Source organism: Lathyrus oleraceus, chromosome 4 (assembly GCF_024323335.1).
Source record: "Lathyrus oleraceus cultivar Zhongwan6 chromosome 4, CAAS_Psat_ZW6_1.0, whole genome shotgun sequence".
Classification (NCBI taxonomy): Eukaryota; Viridiplantae; Streptophyta; class Magnoliopsida; order Fabales; family Fabaceae; genus Lathyrus; species Lathyrus oleraceus.
In genome coordinates, this window is record NC_066582.1 from 233,514,430 (window position 1) to 233,534,941 (window position 20,512).

General features: G+C 38.7%; 1 protein-coding gene across 7 annotated transcripts in view; it reads right to left on the reverse strand.

The window, feature by feature from the left end:
- LOC127074777 (protein GET1) overlaps positions 1–20,512 on the reverse strand; it is a 37,108-nt gene continuing 16,596 nt past the window's right edge. Inside the window, exons 8-9 of one of the 7 annotated variants that reach the window (XR_007786110.1) lie at positions 20,367–20,435; positions 20,031–20,278 (exon numbers count right to left, since the gene is read on the reverse strand). The gene's annotated coding sequence lies outside the window, so the exon portion shown is untranslated. Of the gene's footprint in view, positions 377–6,250; positions 6,270–20,030; positions 20,508–20,512 lie in introns of those variants that run through there. The other 6 variants (XR_007786112.1, XR_007786114.1, XR_007786111.1 and 3 more) reach the window with 6 other exon arrangements.

The following is a 20,512-nucleotide window of genomic DNA, read 5'->3' on the forward strand; positions in this document are numbered from 1 at the left end:
TAACACATTTCAATTATCATGAATATTCAAGAATATGCGTTCGCAGCGGAAAATAATGAATACTCATGCATTTCATAAAATGATCCATGTCCCATACCATGATCATCTCTCAATAATCTCCTCAAGAAAAAATAAAATAATATCCAGAATATTTGGCACGATGGCCTCTCCAACAACAATTGCAATCAAAAGCGTTCACAAGTAATAACGTAAAGCATATCCAAATAAGATATGAGTTCAATACTAACAATCTACCCCGTGTTACATGACCAGAGGATTGACTCATTACCTAGTCCTTAACTAAAATACGAAAACTCTCCGGCTAATCTCGAGTGAGCTACCGTCCACTTACTTCAGCAATACTACTCCGGAGTATCTGCACGATGCCGTGTAAAGCATCATTCCAACAAAAGGGTGAGAATTCAAATCATTATGAAGAAGTATAATAAGGCACAATTATTAAATCAACAATTAAAGGAATTCATCACACTTCATATAACCATGTAAATAATACTAACCAATATTTATTTCACATGTTTCAAACATCCATCAAAACTCAAGAAGTATAATATTCAAATCCAATATTATATTCACAAATATACACACAACTACAACTATAACATAATCACATATTTTGCCAAATTATGTATCCAAACATCACCAAATTCAATTACTAAATCTCATACGCACCTCACAATCACATCAATGCAAACATTCAATTATCACACGACTCTAATGTGACTCAATGCAAGACATGTGACTCTATGCATGTGGTACCGCAATGTGAACCCAACGTTTCACCGCTTTCCGATTCAATATCTAGAATCCAAGCCACACTTCCGATCCGGACAAGATCAAAGCCACTACGTTTATTTCCAATTAAGGATCAACGTCTACTACGCCTATTTCCAATTAAGGATCAACGTATGCTATGCCTATTTTCAATTAAGGATCAACGTCTACTACGCCTATTTCCAATTAAGGACCAACGTATGCTACTCCTATTTCCAATTAAGGATCAACGTCTACTACGCCTATTTCCAATTAAGGATCAACGTATGCTACCATGTGAACCCACAATTTCACCGCTTCCACCATGAAGCCGACCATGCCATGAATGAATGTACAAATACCAACACATATGCAATTAAGATCATCTCTACCATCTTAACATTCCACATATCACCATAATTCAACTCTATGAATTATCCACCAATGGTATATATACACATTCATAACAATATATCATTCACAAATATAGGCTAATTATCAACTACGCACACTAGATCTCATTGCAAATGAATATAACTTTTTAAAATCTCAATTTTTCATTTTTCAACAGTGGTAACCGGTTAACGCTCGATGGGTAACTGGTTAACACAAAACAGAATGTAATTTCCTAGCAATTTTCAACAGTGTTAACCGGTTAATGTTTTTGGTTAATCGGTTAATGCAAAACAGAACATAATTTCTAACAGGTTTTCAACAGTGTTAACCGGTTAACGCTTTTGGTTAACAGGTTAACGCAAAACAGAATGCGTTACCACAAAACAGAATGCATAATTTTTGGGCAGATTTTTAGCAAGTAACCGGTTAACACCCCTAGGGTAACCGGTTAACACAAAAACAGGATGCAAAATTTTCTGCGTTTTTCATCGTTGGAGAACTTTCGGACATCCGATTTCAATTCTGTAAAAAGCCAAACGTTCAGAAAATTATAACTCACACAATACTCTAAATATATAACGTTAATTTGCAGTTTTAACACAATCAATTACCACAATTCAAGAATACTTATCAAAACCTAACAATTCCAAACAACCATACAAAATTAGGGATTTTAACCTAACATACTTCTACCCATTGACCCAATCATACTAACCCATAATAATAAGGATTCTCCCCTTACCTCTTCAATTTCCTGGAAACCCTAGCTTCTCTCTTGTTCTTCCCCTCTTCTCCTTACTTTTCCTCTTTTCTTTCTCTGTTGCCGTCAAATGATCAAACTAATCCTACTCCTCACTCTCCTCACCTCTTATATACTAGTATTATATTTGGGCTTAAAGAATGATACCTCTAATTTAATTAATAGGCCCAATAAGACCTAATATTTAAATATCTCTAATTAGTTTAATTAAATTAAACTAACACAATATGCACACCAAGTTAATTAATTCAATTATTCATTATATCTCATATCAACTAAATAATTAATTAACACACCAAATTAATTAATATAATCAATTATTATACTACCTAACAATCAATTAATTAATTAACACTCTAATTAAATAAAATAAAATTAATAATAATAATATAAGAAATAATTACTAAAATTGGGTTGTTACAACTCTACCCCACTTAAAAGATTTTCGGCCTCGAAAATACCTCAAACGAACAACTTCGGATACGATTCCTTCATCTTATCCTCGAGTTCCCAAGTAATATTGTCATTGGCGACTCTGCCCAATATCACTTTCACCAAAGCAATCTCCTTACCACGAAGCTTCTTCACTTCTCGATCTTCGATTCGCATAGGTGATGTATCAACCGTCAAATTATCCCTCACTTGAACATCATCTAATGGAACAACATGCGATGGATCCGCGATGTACCTCCACAATTGAGACACATGGAACACATCATGAAGATTAGAAAGTGATGATGGTAATGCAATCCGATATGCCACTTCACCTACCCTCTCGAAAATCTGATAAGGACCAATGAAACGCGGCGTCAACTTACGCGACTTCAAAGCTCTACCAATACCCGTTATTGGCGTAACTCGAAGAAACACATGCTCATCTTTATCAAACTCAAGAGCTTTCCTCCTTTTATCATGATAACTCTTTTGACGACTCTGAGAAGCCTTCATCTTCTCTTGAATCATCTTAATCTTATTCGTAGTCTCTTGAATCAACTCGGGTCCAACCACAACACTCTCTCCCGATTCGTACCAACACAAAGGAGTTCTACACCTTCTACCATAAAGAGCCTCAAAAGGTGTCATTCCAATACTCGAATGGAAACTGTTGTTATACCTAAACTCGATCAAAGGAAATAAATTATCCCAATTCCTCCTTGTTCCAAAACACAAGACCTCAAAAGATCTTCAAGTGACTGAATAGTCCTCTCCGTTTGACCATCAGTTTCCGGATGATATGCCGAACTCAAACGCAACTTCGTACCCAAAGCACTTTGCAAACCTTCCCAAAATCTCGAAGTGAACCTCAGATCTCTATCCGAAACAATGCTCGACGGAATACCATGTAAACACACAATCCTTTCGATGTACAACTTAGCAAGTCTCTCCATCGAATAATCCATCCTCATCGGAATAAAATGAGCACATTTCGTCAACCTGTCCACAACGATCCAAATCGCCTCACAATTACTCAATGTTCTAGGCAAACCCGAAACAAAATCCATAGAGATAATATCCCACTTCCACTCGGGAATAGATAACGGTTGCATCAAACCAGACGGCTTTTGATGTTCAATCTTTGACTTTTGACAAGTCAAACTTGAATACACAAATTCCGCTACATCCTTCTTCATACCTTGCCACCAAAACATCTTTCTCAAGTCTTGATACATTTTAGTAGCACCAGGATGAATACTCAGACCACTTCTATGCCCTTCCTCAAGAATCCTCTTTCTCAAATCTGCAACATCCGGAACACAAACTCGATCACGACACCTCATGATACCATTCTCATTAATCCGAAAGTCACCACCTTTGCCTTGATTAATCAATGTCATAACATCGACTAATTTAAAATCTGACTTCTAACTTTCTCTAATCTCGTCAAGAATGCCACACGTAAGCTTCAACATACCAAGTTTAACACACGAAGGCGTCGCTTCACAAACCAAACTCAAATCTCTAAATTGCTCAAACAATTCAAACTCTCGAATCATCAACATAGACATGTGCAATGACTTCCTACTCAATACATCGGCTACAACATTCGCCTTTCCAGGATGATAATTCAAACCAAAATCATAATCTTTCAAGAATTCCCACCATCTCCTTTGCCTCATATTCAATTCCTTCTGATCAAACAAGTACTTCAAACTCTTGTGATCACTAAACACATCAAATCTCGATCCAAATAAATAATGTCTCTAAAGCTTCAACACAAATACAACGACAACCAACTCTAAATCATGTGTCGGATAATTCCTCTCATGAACTTTAAGTTGCCTTGAAGCATAAACTACCACTTGCCCTTTTTGCATCAAAATACCTCCCAAACCCAACAAAGAAGCATCACAATACACAACGAAAGTTTCTAATGGATCCGATAAAATCAAAATAGGAGTCGTAGTCAATCTTCTCTTAAGCTCTTGAAAATTCGCCTCACACTACGAAGTCCAAATGAAAGCTTGACCTTTCCTCGTCAACTGCGTCAACGGTAACGACAACTTAGAAAATCCTTCAATGAACTTCCTATAATAACCAGCCAAACCAAGAAAACTTCTAATCTCAGCCACAGACTTAGGAGCTTCCCACTGAGATACAACTTCAATCTTCGTAGGATCTACAGAAATACCACCACTCGAAATCACATGTCCAAGAAAACTTACTTCACTCAACCAAAACTCACATTTAGAGAGTTTAGCAAACAACTTCCTCTCTTTCAACACCGATAACACAACCTTCAAATGCTCGGCATGATCCTCTTCCCTCTTAGAATAAATCAATATATCATCGATGAACACGACAACAAACTTATCCAGGTAATCATGAAAAATTCTATTCATATACTCCATAAATACACCAGGTGCATTAGTCACACCAAAAGGCATCACGGAGTACTCGTAGTGACCATACCTTGTCCGAAAAGCAGTCTTTTGAATATCCTCAGCCTTTACACGAATCTGATGATACCCAGACCTCAAATCAATCTTGCTAAACACACAAGCTCCAACCAGCTGATCCATCAGATCGTCAATCCTCAGAAATGGATACTTGTTCTTAATCGTCACTTTATTCAGTTGTCTATAGTCAACACATAATCTCATAGAACCTTCTTTCTTCTTGACCAATAGAACAGGTGCACCCCACAACGACACACTAGGATGAATAAACCTCTTCTCAAGCAAGTCTTCAAGTTGACTCTTCAACTCTTTCAACTCGGAAGCAGACATCCTATAGGGAGCCATCGATACAGGACTAGTATCAGGAACTAAATCAATCGAAAACTCAACCTCACGTTCCGGCGGTAAATCACTTATATCTTCAGGAAATACCTCCACAAACTTACAAACTATTGGCAATTCTTTAATCGTCCTCTTCTCACGAATATCCAAAGTTGCCAACAATATAAACAACTCGGCACCATCTTGCACCGATTCAACAACTTGCTTAGCAGACACAAACCAATCTTCCTTAGCACCAACCTCAGGAAAATAACAGTCTTCTCAAAACACCAACCAACACCATCCTCGAATCCGACCTCTCTTCGGGTTCAGGAAAAACACAACATTCTCAAAACAGGTTAACTAGCCAACACTGCACTCTTGCATGCAACAACATAACGTCCAAGCTCGATACAATTGGAACATTCAAGATAAGCAGACGCTTCTCCCCCACTTATTTCATTCCCAACCTGCCAATGTAGAATAAAACAAGCATCGACAGTGTTCTCACACACATGTCGCATACTCGGGAACAAACATAATTAAACAACCTGGCCGGACGGACCGACCTGCTCTGATACCACTAATGTAACACCCCTTTTTCTACCCCAAAATACTTAACATATAATCAGAGTAAATAAGCACGCATATAAACAAAAGGGCGTCACATCGACGTTTTCAAAAACTAAAAGCTTTCAAAAACCAACATCATTCATCATCAATACACAATACACCTGGTCATTTAAAATAATACATTTCAATTATCATGAATATTCAAGAATATGCGTTCGCAGCGGAAAATAATGAATACTCATGAATTTCATAAAATGATCCATGTCCCATACCATGATCATCTCTCAATAATCTCCTCAAGATAAAATAAAACCATATCCAGAATATTTGGCACGATGGCCTCTCCAACAGCAATTGCAATCAAACGCGTTCACAAGTAATAACGTAATGCATATCCAAATAAGATATGAGTTCAATACTAACAATCTACCCCGTGTTACATGACCAGAGCATTGACTCATTACCTAGTCCTCAACTAAAATACGGAAACTCTCCGGCTAATCTCGAGTGAGCTACCGTCCACTTACTTCAGCAATACTACTCCGGAGTATCTGCACGATGCCGTGTAAAGCATCATTCCAACAGAAGGGTGAGAATTCAAATCATTATGAAGAAGTATAATAAGGCACAATGATTAAATCAACAATTAAAGGAATTCATCACACTTCATATAACCATGTAAATAATACTAACCAATATTTATTTCACATGTTTCAAACATCCGTCAAAACTCAAGAAGTATAATATTCAAATCCAATATTATATTCACAAATATACACACAACTACAACTATCACATAATCACATATTTTGCCAAATTATGTATCCAAACATCACCAAATTCAATTACTAAATCTCATACGCACCTCACAATCACATCAATGCAAACATTCAATTATCACATGACTCTAATGTGACTCAATGCAAGACATGTGACTCTATGCATGTGGTACCGCAATGTGAACCCAATGTTTCACTGCTTTCCGATTCAATATCTAGAATCCAAGCCACGCTTCCGATCCGGACAAGATCAAAGTCACTACGTCTATTTCCAATTAAGGATCAACGTCTACTACCCCTATTTCCAATTAAGGATCAACGTATGCTACGCCTATTTCCAATTAAGGATCAACGTCTACTACGCCTATTTCCAATTAAGGATCAACGTATGCTACGCCTATTTCCAATTAAGGATCAACGTCTACTACGCCTATTTCCAATTAAGGATCAACTATGCTACCATGTGAACCCACAGTTTCACCGCTTTCACCATGAAGCCGACCATGCCATGAATGAATGTACAAATACCAACACATATGCAATTAAGATCATCTCTACCATCTTAACATTCCACATATCACCATAATTCAACTCTATGAATTATCCACCAATGGTACATATACACATTCATAACAATATATCATTCACAAATATAGGCTAATTATCAACTACGCACACTAGATCTCATTGCAAATGAATACAACTTTTTAAAATCTCAATTTGTCATTTTTCAACAGTGGTAACCGGTTAACGCTCAGTGGGTAACCGGTTAACACAAAACAGAATGTAATTTCCTGGCAATTTTCAACAGTGTTAACCGGTTAACGCAAAACAGAACACAATTTCTAACAGGTTTTCAACAGTGTTAACCGGTTAACGCTTTTGGTTAACCGGTTAACGCAAAACAGATTGTGTTAACATAAAACAGAATGCAAAAATTTTGGGCAGATTTTTAGCAAGTAACCGGTTAACGCCCCTAGGGTAACCGATTAACACAAAAACAAGATGCATAATTTTCTGCGTTTTTCATCGTTGGAGGACTTTCGGACCTCCGATTTCAATTCCGTAAAAAGTCAAACATTCAGAAAATTATAACTCACACAATACTCTAAATATATAACGTTAATTTGCAGTTTTAACACAATCAATCACCACAATTCAAGAATACTTATCAAAACCTAACAATTCCAAACAACCATACAAAATTAGGAATTTTAACCTAACATACTTCTACCCATTGACCCAATCATACTAACCCATAGTAATAAGGATTCTCCCCTTACCTCTTCAATTTCCTGAAAACCCTAGCTTCTCTCTTGTTCTTCCCCTCTTCTCCTTACTTTTTCTCTTTTCTTTCTCTGTTGTCGTCAAATGATCAAACTAATCCTACTCCTCACTCTCCTCACCTCTTATATACTAGTATTATATTTGGCCTTAAAGAATGATACCTCTAATTTAATTAATAGGCCCAATAAGACCTAATATTTAAATATCTCTAATTAGTTCAATTAAATTAAACTAACACAATATGCACACCGAGTTAATTAATTCAATTATTCATTATATCTCATATCAACTAAATAATTAATTAACACACCAAATTAATTAATATAATCAATTATTATACTACCTAACAACCAATTAATTAATTAACACTCTAATAAAATAAAATAAAATATAATAATAATAATATAAGAAATAATTACTAAAATTGGGTTGTTACAACTATCACGCCCAGATAGATGAACTTAATAAAAAGATTGCTGAGGTGGAAGCACAACAAGCTTCCTTGGATACGACTGAGGAAATTCTGGCGCGAGAAGCTGTCGACCGTTAGGTCCTAAAGGGGATATCCCATGGGGAAAAAGCCCTCAAGATTGAGGCCGACATAAAACACTTGCGTGGGAAGAAGGTTTCTCTAGACAATAGGATTATTCATGACATAACCTCTTTTGAGGACTTCAAGTCTAAATTTCATGTTTAATCCTTTTCTTGTTTTTATTCCTGTAAGGAATGTCGACCACGTTTTGTAATGTCCTTTGGGCCATTTTACGGAATCAAAGAATTTTGTTATGTTCAGATTTGGACCTATTTTAGCATAGGTTTATATTTCTTTAAATATTTCCCATTTACTCTACCAAGCTCTTTGATCTCATAAGCATTGTTGGTGAATGTTCGGATTACCTGAAATGGCCCCTCCCACTTTGGAGACCATTTACCTAGAGTTCGATCTCGACGATCCATAAGTAATATTACTTTCCAAACATAATCATCAATAGTAAAGGTTTTTTCCCTTACCTTTCTGTTGTACACTTTGGCTACACGTTCCTTTTGTCGTGCCAGCATTTCCACTGCAGCCAATCTTTCTTCGTCCAAATCGACTTGTTCGTCGAACATCATTTCCCAATATTGCTCCGACTGGAGATCATTTTGGCTTTGTACTCTGACGGACTACAAACAGATCTCTAATGGTAATATGGCGTAGTGCCCAAATGTTAGTCGAAAAGGTGTTGAGTTTGTCGCTTCCTTTGGGAATGTTCGACAAGCCCAAAGGATTTGGTCCAAAGTCTTGTGTCAATTCTTTGAATTTTTGGAAACATATTTTCTAATCAAACTTATTATCACTTTGTTGGCTGCTTGGACTTGGCCATTTAGTTTTGCGTAGTAAGGCGTAAAGGTAACCAACCTGAAACCTGTTTCGCTAGCGAACTCTTGCATCCTTTGCCCCACAAACACCGACCCTTGATATGTGGTAATGGTCTCTGGGATGCTGAATCTATATATTATATGTTTTTGAGTGAATTCAATCACCACCTCCTGATCTACCTTCACTAGAGGGACAACTTCGATCCACTTAGTGAAGTAGTCTATCCCAACTAGGATGAACTTCTGTTGCTTCGACGAGGCTGTCCGGATCTCTCCAATGACGTCTAACGCCCACCCCCTAAAAGGTCATGGCTTAATAATCGCATGCAACTCACTCACCGACATGTGTTGAACACATGCATGCACCTGGCATTCTTGGCATCCCTTGGCGAACTCGATGCAATCCTTCAAAATACTTGGCCAATAAACACCCTGACGAAACAACAATCACTTCATCTTATGGCATGCTTGGTGTGCGCCACATGCTCCACTATGTACCTCATATATAGCTAAGTATGCTTTGGTGTCCCCCAAACATTTAAGTAATATCCCTTCTGGTGTTTTCTTCAGCAACTCGTTCCCCAATAACACATAGCTCAAAGCCCTGTATTTGATTCTCCTATCAGTGCCTCCGACTGGATTCTCTAAATATTCCACGATTGGTTTCCTCCAGTCCGTTGGTGATGAACCGTTGACAGTGAAAACTCCATGTCCCCAGGACTTCTTGAATCCACGGGCTTCCTGACATTCTTCATTGAGCCCTTCATTACAATTGTCATTCTTGTTGAGGATATCTTCCGTCAGTGGCGGTGAGTCCGACACCATCTTTTCCCGAACTTCAATCATATCTTGGAGTTTCTACTTAGACATCTTATATCCGGAAGCGATCTGGGCCAACTCGCTGGCTTCTTGGTTTTTTCTTCTCGGTACATGTCTTATGTCTGAAACCTCGAAGTGTTCCAATAGTTGCATCGTAGTCATAAAATACTTCAACAGACTTTCCTTGATGCACATGTACTCGCGTTTGACTTGCTTGATTACCAACTCCGATTCTCCCCTTAATTCAATTTGGCTGGTTCCTAACCCTTTCAAGAGTTTAAGACCAATTATTAAAGCCTCGTACTCGGCTTCATTGTTGGAACACTTTTCGCTGATCTTGCACTTAAACTTTATCGGGTCATCCTGTGGGGATAATATTAATACCCCTACTCTCGTTTCGTCCTTGTAACTCGACCTATCAAAATACAAACGCCATGGTTTGGTGTCAACCACGTTTAGAGATGATTCGACCATGGCATGGCCCACTATAAAATTTGCCACGATCTGGCCTTTCATAGCCCTTAAAGGTTTAAACGTCAGAGAAAACTTTGTTAAAGCCAATGCCCATTTTCCAATTCGATTGTGCAGAATAGGTTTAGACAACATATGTTTAATAATATCATAATTAGACGAAACATAAACATCAACTAGTTTTATATATTACTTTAATTTCATACAGGCAAAGTACAAGCATAGGCACAGTTTCTCTATGAGATTTTACCTAGTTTCAGCATCCACTAATACTCTACTGATGTAATATATGGGTCTTTCGACACCACTAATATCCTTTTGCACCAACATACTCCCTATAGTCGTATCTGATGCAACAATATTTAAACTCATATTTTTCTTCCTACTAGGAGGTAACAAAATATGAGGCTTGGTAAGGTAATCCTTGATTGCGTCGAAAGCCTCTTGTTGCTCTGGGCCCCAGTAAAAATCAATTTCCCTCTTAGACTCGATATGAACCTTCTTAAGAAGTTTATCTTCCCCAACAAAGATTGGAGTTGCTTCTTTATCGATGGGCTTTTGAGGTCTAAGATCGCCTTTGTCTTATTCTGATTGATCTCGATGCCTCGTTTGTGTACCACAAACCCCAGGAAGTCGCATGCGTGCATACTAAAAGCATACTTTAATGGATTAATTTTCAATCCATATTTCCTCATTCTATCAAACGAGCATCGAAGGTGATCCAGATGATCTCCCTGTGTTGACGATTTTATCACGATGTCGTCAATATACACCTACATAAAATTTTCAATGAAGTCATGAAATATGGAATTCATAGCCCTTTGATAGGTTGCTCCTGTGTTTTTTAAACCAAACGGCGTTACGACCCACTCATACATCCCTAAAGCTCCAGGGCATCGAAGCGCTGTCTTAGGGACATCTTCTTCGGCTATAAGAATTTGATTGTAGCCAGAGTAACCATCAAGCATGCTCAGGTATTCAAAATTTATGGCCGCATCGACCAGCATTTTTGCCACGGGCATCGAGTACTCATCCTTTGGCGTGACGTTATTCAGATCTCTGAAATTTATACAAATTCTAATAGTTCCGTTTTTCTTGATGACGGGCACTATCTTGGCGAACCATTCGACGCACCTCGCCGTTCTTGATGACGGGAACTATCTTGGCCAACCATTCGATCTCCTGCTTGATTTTCGAGGTGACGTCTGGTCTTTTTGTGATCCCATCTCCCAGATCGATCTCTTCAAGGGGATCTTGTGCTTGCATCTTCTGGGACTCATTTAATGGGTTCTTTTCGAACCCTAAAGGCTCGTTGTCATAAATACAACCAAGCCTCCGGCTTTCTGAAGCTGTTGTTTGGTCTTGCCAACCATTTTATAAACCTTCGGCCTCACATGCCAAATCCTGAAGCCCCTCCTTTTCCAGAATTGACTTCCTCTTGTTTTCAGCCAAATAGGTCAAAACTTGAGCCAAGCTTTCTGATTCAGTAGTCATCCTCATCGACTGGAGGCCACCTCGTAGGTGGAATTCTCGTCTATGATCCTGTGTCTTCCTCGTTATCCCATATGAAACTATGATCAAGGTCTAAGTTCAAAACTCGACCAGTTTTGACGGAAGTATAGGAGCCTATTTTGTCATCACATGGTGCTATATTCGCCAAGTGTTGGTCGAAAGACCTCTTGGCACCCCTGTCGTCGACCCAATAATAACTTTGATCGGCCTCAATGTTTTCCATGATGTCGTCTCTTCTTCAGATTATAAGTCTCTGGTGAACCGTCGATGGTACCACTCGTATCCCATTGATCCATTCTCGACCCAAGAGTAGATTGAAATTGGCTTTGGAGTCTATTACCATAAACAATGTTGAGTGTGTAGTTGTGCCCATAGCGAGATCGACCTGGACAACCCCCATTATATTTCTACTTTTCCCTTCATAGTTTGACAGGACCATGTTATGTTGTCGAAGGTATTCGTCACCCTTTCCCATTTTCTTAAATAGAGTATAGGGCATCAGATTGACTGCAGCGCCTCCGTCGATAAAAACCTTGTTCACCGATATTCCGTCGACCTTTGCTCTGATGAACAATGGCTTTAGATGATACATCATCCCTGGGTTGGGTCTCTCAAACATGGCTTTCTGTTCTTCCACCACACAGCTATTCATGACATAATAGCACATAGGTTTTCCTCCATTTGTCTCGTCTAGCACACAATCTCCCTCTGTTTCAGAGACTTCGAATACCATGTCATATTCAGCTAGCAACACCGATACAATGCCACAGTTGATAACGAAATCATCACCATAAATGTTATCATTGTTTTCGTTGTACATGTCTTCGTCGAACTCCTCATCGGACTGGGGGAGTATTCAGGCTCTTCTTCCTTTGGTTGGGGGGAATACTCGGGCTCTTCTTCCTTCGATTCTCCCCCGCTTATTGGCCGCTTCTCGACCTCTGACGAACATTCCATGTTTTGAGTGGCTATTACTTCTTTCTTTCCCATTGAGTCGACAATCATGGCCATTGTCTGGTTGGCCACCATTTTTCCTTGTCCTAAGATCTTTGGTATCTGTTTCTTTTGCCAAGAGGTCTCTGAAGGTTTCAACTGTGGAGTGGTAACGTCCTTCCCAGCTTTTTTGTTTTGCTGGTAGCGTCTCTATTGTGTCCTAGTCATCAGATTCTTTCCTTTGTAGTTAGGATATACTATGTAGCCCATTTTCTTCTCTAGAGATGTTGTTTCCTTCTCTAGCACTCTCCATTTTGTTTTTTCGCCCCCTTTCTGGTTGACAGACTCTATCCACTTTTCTCGTGGAACATCTATCGGCAGAATGAAGGTCTTTGGTCGGGAACGCTGAAACTGCCTTCTATAATCCTCGTTCTATTGAGGTACTCCATGCTTGTCAAACATAAATCGTGGGATAATAAGTTTCTCCTCTCTCACAACCTTGTTGTTGGCCTCCAATTTCTCGACGGTTTTCTCATCGAACACCACACTGCATTTTGGGCATATCAGAGCCTTTGACCCATTTTATTTATACTTCTCTTGGAAGTCTGATAAACTTTCGCATGGTTAGGGATATGCCGACTCAGATTTCCTTTCGGCCTTATTTCCTAAACCCTCAGTAGTTTCGACCATCAGGACTTCAAAAGATTTAGCTAACGAGGTTGCTTTGGAAACATCCATGAGACCATCAATAGTCTCGACCATCATGCATTCGAGAAGCTCAGAGTACAAAGCTTCAGCCACCTTTAGAGGATCGGAGTCCACCTGCATTTTTGGCCTTTCCCCAAACTGGAACATTCCTTCTTTCAAAGCTTTTTGCACCAAATCCCTGAAAAGAACACATTGGTGAGTTTTGTGACCAAGGAAATTAGGAAATTTACAGAATCCCATTTTCTTCTTTTGTTCTATGGGGGATCCTTTAAGCCCTGAGGGACAATAATCTGACCATCTTTTACTAACAAATCAAAGATCTCATCATACTTAGACACATCAAAAGTATAAGTCTTAACTATGTATTTATTTGTTTTTTCGGCTTCGACTGGGTTTTTCCCATTCGAAGGTTTTAAGACCTTACACGCATACGGAGGTACGGGCTTAAGTTCCGCCACATTAACCTCACTCCTATCGATTATATCCTCGTTGTCGGAAGAACAACCTTTGACTGCGATATAAGATACTTTTTCTTTCTTATGATATCTACCCGTCTTGGACTTCACAACCTTCAGGCGTTCGATGCGTCGAACCCTGTCGGCCAATTGGGCCATATCTCTAAGATACTGAGTATCCAACTTTTTCCTTGTAGAATAATCCAAACCCCCAATAGATATCTCGACTAATTCATGCTCAGGGACTTGAGTAAAGCATTGCACTTTCAACAGTCTAACCCTGTTTAAGTACTGATCTACCGATTCAACAATTTTCCGCTTAATGCTAGCTAGTTCTTTGAGGCTAATCTTTGATTGTCCTGTGTAGAATTGTTTATGGAACAGTCTCTTCAACTGTGTCCACATTTGGATCGACTGTGGAGGCAGCGTCGTGAACCATGTAAATGCATTCTTCGTAAGAGAGCTAGGGAAGTATTTTAACTTCAAATCTTCATTGTTCGCTTGGCCACGTGTTCGACGGTGGACTCCTCATTATCCCTAGCGAACTTGGTAAATTTCGGGACTTTCCACCCACTAGGCAGTTCTGTCAGTAAGACAAAATCTGGCAAGGGTGAAGAGTAAGTCGGCCGTTGTAAGCGTGAACTTATTTTGTTTCGTATTATGATCCATTTGACGATAGCTTCTAGGTTTTGTTCCCCCACGACTACTTCGTGTCGAACTTGCCTGACCACTTGGTCAGGATCCTGGTTACGGTTAACCATTACCACGGGGGACCTTTGTGCCACCCTTGGGATCTATTCGAATTCCTGATAGTCTTGTTCGACAGTATCGTCTGTCATTTCCTCTTGTCATTTGGGTTGCCAATTACTGGTAACTCCGCGTCGAATGTTGGATCAAATGCCTCAATATGGTACCCATTTGCTGGGTTAGCATGTGTAACATTTCATGATTACTCTCGTCCATCTGTTGTCTCATAACGATGATAGAACTTGATGTAAAAGTTGGGAATGACTGAGACGTCAGTCCGAAACTTGGGGTTCGACCAAATGAGGTTGCCAAAGGTCCAAACCTCTGGTAACGAGGAAATGACGATGATGAGGTTTCGCTGTAAGTCGAACTGAGGTTGTGCATACTTGCCATAAACTCAGTTGACATTCCCAATGTTCGGTGCATGGGGATCGTGAAACTGGGCATGTGTTGCCCATTAGTTCCCATGGTTGTTGGTGTCAGCATTTGTGGCTGACACGGTGTCATAATTGGCCCTACAAATGTTGTCGAAATCGCCGATGCCACGCTAGAGCCGACATCGTCCGCTCGGGGCGTCGTCGTGTCTCCCGCCGAAGACTTTCTTCATGTGGTCTAGGAGACGTCATTTTTCCACTGCACAATTGCATACACCTAACATTGTCGAGGTCCCACCAGGTGTGCCAATTTGTTGGTTCGTCAACAATCTCTAGCCTTCCTATGAGAGGGTTACTTGCAGGACTGGCTACAAAGTCTTGGACTTAGTGTTTGAGCGTATGGTGTTTTGATAAGCAATGTCTTTGAAAAGTTAAAAAGGCATAAATATAACTCTTGATGAGTTAGGGATGTAGTAAAAATTATGAGAAACGAAAATGTGTTAAAAGTAAAGCAAGAAAGTAAAGGCAAATTCATAAAGTTTAAATGACTTATGAATGTAAATGGAGGCAAAGGTACATTTTTGTAGGGAGATGACTCTTTTCTCGTAAACACTTTGGTACTTCAAGTTTACTCCTACTGCAAATGCTAAAAATGCCACCCCTAGAATCATCCCTAACACTTGTTTAAATACTAATAAAAAGTAATTGTCGGGTGGTTACGAACCTATCTTACAATGACACGTGTCGGTCCACTTCCCCCATGTCTGTAGATAACTACCCACATTCTTTGGCTGCCCACGATCGCCCTCACCATTCAGGCATTTCGACTTCGACCGAGACTCCAAGTGTCGACCCATGGATTTGTTCAACTTCCTGTCGATGTTGTTCTGACAGGTTCCTTAGTCGAAATGATTTTCCTTCTTTGGCCGAAATTTGTCAACTAACACCTTCATATGTGACACCTTTGGTTCACTCATGTATATGCTTACTAATCTGACTGAGAAACCTATATCATACCGACTATTGCACACATATCTCAGAGATCCGAAGATTTGTTTGAACAAAGTTGCATCGACTTTGTCTTCCTCTCCATGCTTCTCCAACTTCAAATTTGGTTCGACGGGTGAAGATGTAGGAGTCTAATCATCCATCTGAAATCTCTTGAGTATCTCTTTGACATACTTTATTTGATGTAGCACCATACCTTGCTTCGACATTTGAAATTCCATGCCTAGGAAATAAGATAAGTTTCCCATATCCGACTATCAAATTCCTTCTTCATCAGCTCTTTGAACTTTGACAAGTTCTACAAGCTACTTATAGTTACTAACAAGTCATCGACATATAAGAAGATGATTGTTATATCTTGTGCCACAACCTGAACATAGACATCATACTCAGATTTGCATTTGACGAATCCCAATTCGACTAAGTATGAGTCGATCTTCTTGTTTCATGCCCTAGATGCCTGCTTGAGGCTATAGAGCGTTTTGTGCATCTTGTATACTTTCCTTACTTTCTCCTGAATCACAAAGCCAATAGGTTGTATAACATATATCTCTTCATCTAGAGGACCATTGAAAAATGTTGATTTCACATTTAAGTGAAAGGCCGACCAGTCTTGCTTGTGCCAAGGCAACTACTAGTCGAACAGTCTCCAATCTTGTTATTGGTGCGTATACTTCAGAGTAGTTGATTCCTTCTCTCTGAAAAAACCTCGAGCTACCAATCTCGCATTATGTATTTTTATCGACCCATCAACATTGTGCTTCAACTTGAACAGCCACTTCACTTCGATAACTTTTGTATGTGCTGGAAATTCGACTAACTTCCATATGTTATTTCTTTCGATTGCTTGTAACTCATCGACCATATTTGACTTCCACTTTTTATCGTTTAAGGATTCTCTATAGTTGATTCGTTCAACACCTACAAGTAAGGTGAAATGAACTAATTCTCCATCTAGTATGACTTCATCATCACCAATTACTTCATAATCTTGAAGTCTTATCAGACGAGCTCTAGTTCTTTGAGGTCTTTGACTAGTACTAGCTACACCATCTTCGACTTCGACTGTGTCGGGAATGTCAACAATTACTTCGACGTCGACTGGAATGTTGACAATATCTTCGACTTTAACATCATTACTTGCTTCGTCGAAATCATAGTTCATAAATGGTTTGTCAATTGCATCACTATTCCAATCCCAGGAAGAACTTTCATCAATCACAATATCTCGACTTATCATGATTTTCTGATTAATTGGGTTAAATAGCCTGTATGCACCATTTTTATAATATCCCACCAGAATCATAGGTTTACTCTTGTCATCAAGATTCCTTCTTCTAGCATTAGGAGCATGCTTATAACAAATAGAGCCAAACACCTTCAGATGACTCACTGGTGGTCGTTTGCCACTCCAAACTTCTTCAGGAACTTTACTCTTCAACTTCTTGGTATGGCACATTTTCATAATATAAACAGTTGTGGAAACAACTTCACCCCATAAGGATTTTAGAAAATTCTTCTGCTTCAACATGCATCTCGCCATGTCCAATATGGTTATGTTTCTTCTTTTTGTTATTCCATTATGTTTAGGCGTGTAATGAGCAGTTATCTTATGATCAATACCATGTTCTACACCAAACTTTCAAACATCTTGGATGTGTATTCGCCACCTCCATCTATTCTTAGAACCTTGATCTTCTTTTCACTATAGTTTTCGACAAGCATCTTGAATCTCTTAAAGATATCAAATACTTTGTCCTCTCGCTTGATCACACAAATCCCCAACTTTCTACTAAACTCATCGACAAACAAAGAAAAATACATATTTCCACCAATGGTATGATCCTCATAAGGGCCACATACATCTGAATGTACAACTTAGAGTATGCAGGAGGGTCACATTGGCATAGTCAAAACGAAAGACTTTATGGATTGCTTTTCGACCAGACAACCTTCACAAAGTTTGTCGAGCATCTCCGGACTTGGTATACCAATTACCATATCTTGAGTAATCGGTTGATTGAGTGATTGAAATTTCAAATGTCCAAACCTCAAATGTCACAAACAACTATTCTTGTGGTCGACATCGGTTTTTAGACATTGTACTTCAGTCGAACTGATCATGGTCTTGAATGTCCTATTCTTGAACAAAGGGGATTTCAAAACCAAATTATTCTAAGTGTCGAACAATTCTAAGGCTCCATCTTTTCATAATCATTGAGAAACCTTTTTAGACCAGTTGTCCAACACTTGGCAGGTTGCATTTCATTCCATGTACGTAGAGTACATCTTTGATCATAGTTTTTCCTCCATTGCTCCTTTGAAAAACTATGTCGCTAGTACCTTCTGCTTGTAACGCCCTATTATCAGCAAATTTGACCTTGCTCTTCTTCGACGAGTCGAAATCTGCTAACCACATTTTTGGACCAGTCATGTGATTCGAGCATCCTCAGTCGAGAAACTAGATCTTGAATTCGACATGGCCATATGCAACTGCAGCCATAACCATCATATCTTCATAATCATTTAAATTTTAGCGTGCAGGGTTTGCTCATTCTTCCTTGCCTTTTGTCGATCTCTTGTCATTATTGTACCAATAGTTCTTGGCCACGTGACCCCACTTTTCACAGTTATAGCATTGCACACCTTTTTTCACTTTATTTTTCTGATAGGAGTTTCCTCCTCCTCTTTTCGAGGATTCGGAAGCCGTATCATCGACCTTGTGCTTTTTATGGTTCAACCAAGACTTCTTGCTCTGATTCTTGTCTCCTTTATGTTTGAACTTGTCGGAACCACCATGCTTCTTCGAAGCCTGAGCTTGTAGTGCTTGTATCGAATCTTGAACCCATTTCTTTTCGATAATCCTAATCTCATGCGCCTCCAACGAACCAACCAAGTCTTCCAGTTTCATGGTTTCAAGATTTTTGGATTCTTGAATTGCCACGATAATGTGATCAAAGTGAGAGTTCAACGTACGCATTACCTTCTCAACTATCATTTTATCAGTTAGGGTTTCATCATAACCCTTCATAAGATAGACGAGATTCTGCACCTTCGACGCATAGTATGTAATATGGACGAGATTCTGCACCTTCGACACATAGTATGTAATCTTTTCATTTTCTCCCATTTGCAGCAATTTATATTGTCGTCGCAAAGTCTGCAATTTGACGACTTTGACTTTCTCACCTCATTCATAGTACTTGACCAGAATATCCCATGCCTCCTTCGCCGAATCAGCATGAGAAATCCTATTGAAATTCACTGAGTCTACCGTCGATTGAATGCAAAACCCAACCTTACAATCTTTCTTCTTGGCCTCCTTATTTGCGACCCTCTAAGCACAAGTTGCGTTCTCATCAAGCTCAGGGACGCCATTGATAACCACTTTAAGGGTTTTATGAAAGGCAAATAGAGATTGCATCTATTTTCTCCATCGAATCCAATTTTTGTCGTCAAGAATTGAAAGAGAATTCGGAATGTCGTTGGTGTCATTCATCTTTGCAGAAAACGCGATTAACAAACCACGATCCCGGAAGCACAATCACTAATGTGTGATTCTTAAAAACACGATCAAGAATCTAACCGAAGCTTTGGATACCAATTTGTTAGTGCGTGAGACACTTTTGTGAGGAGAGAAAAGAGAGAGAAAATATGAAAAATAAGGATTACTATTATTGAAGTATGATTACGTTCAAAACTAATTTACATATGCATGTATTTATATACAGAGTTGCTTAACTACTAATTAACAAGCTATAACAAATTAAGTAATAAACTCTAAATTATAATTATCTTTGGGTTTGGGCCACACACAACTTAGATTATATCTTATATCTCAACAATATTTAATATCAATGGAACATAATATAATTTATTAAATTAATTATGTCAATCTATGTTTGATTAATTAAATAATTAATCTAACCGGTGCATTCCAAAATATACTAAATACATGCGTAAGTGAACCACGCATTCATTTTATAAAATAAAACACATTTTCAAAAAATTATTGCCGGTTTTCTCCTAAAACTTCTCTCTGAAGATGAAGATTCATCCATTTTAATAGAACCTTTTCATGAGACAAATTAAGAAACTCTTCAATGTCCTGAATCCAATATAAAGCAAGATTAATCGATTATTCAATTTGGAATAGATTTAATATAAAAGAAAAAAAAAGCTAAACATCTCATTACTCGGCTATCATCAACCAATTCTACAAGTTAAGGTGTCTTCTTGAGGCTGAGATCGGTCAGAAATTGGATCTGAAACTACCGGAGTGAGAAAAAAAGTAAGAAATAACGAATAATTAATTTGTCTCCTAGAATAAGATGAGGCTGCA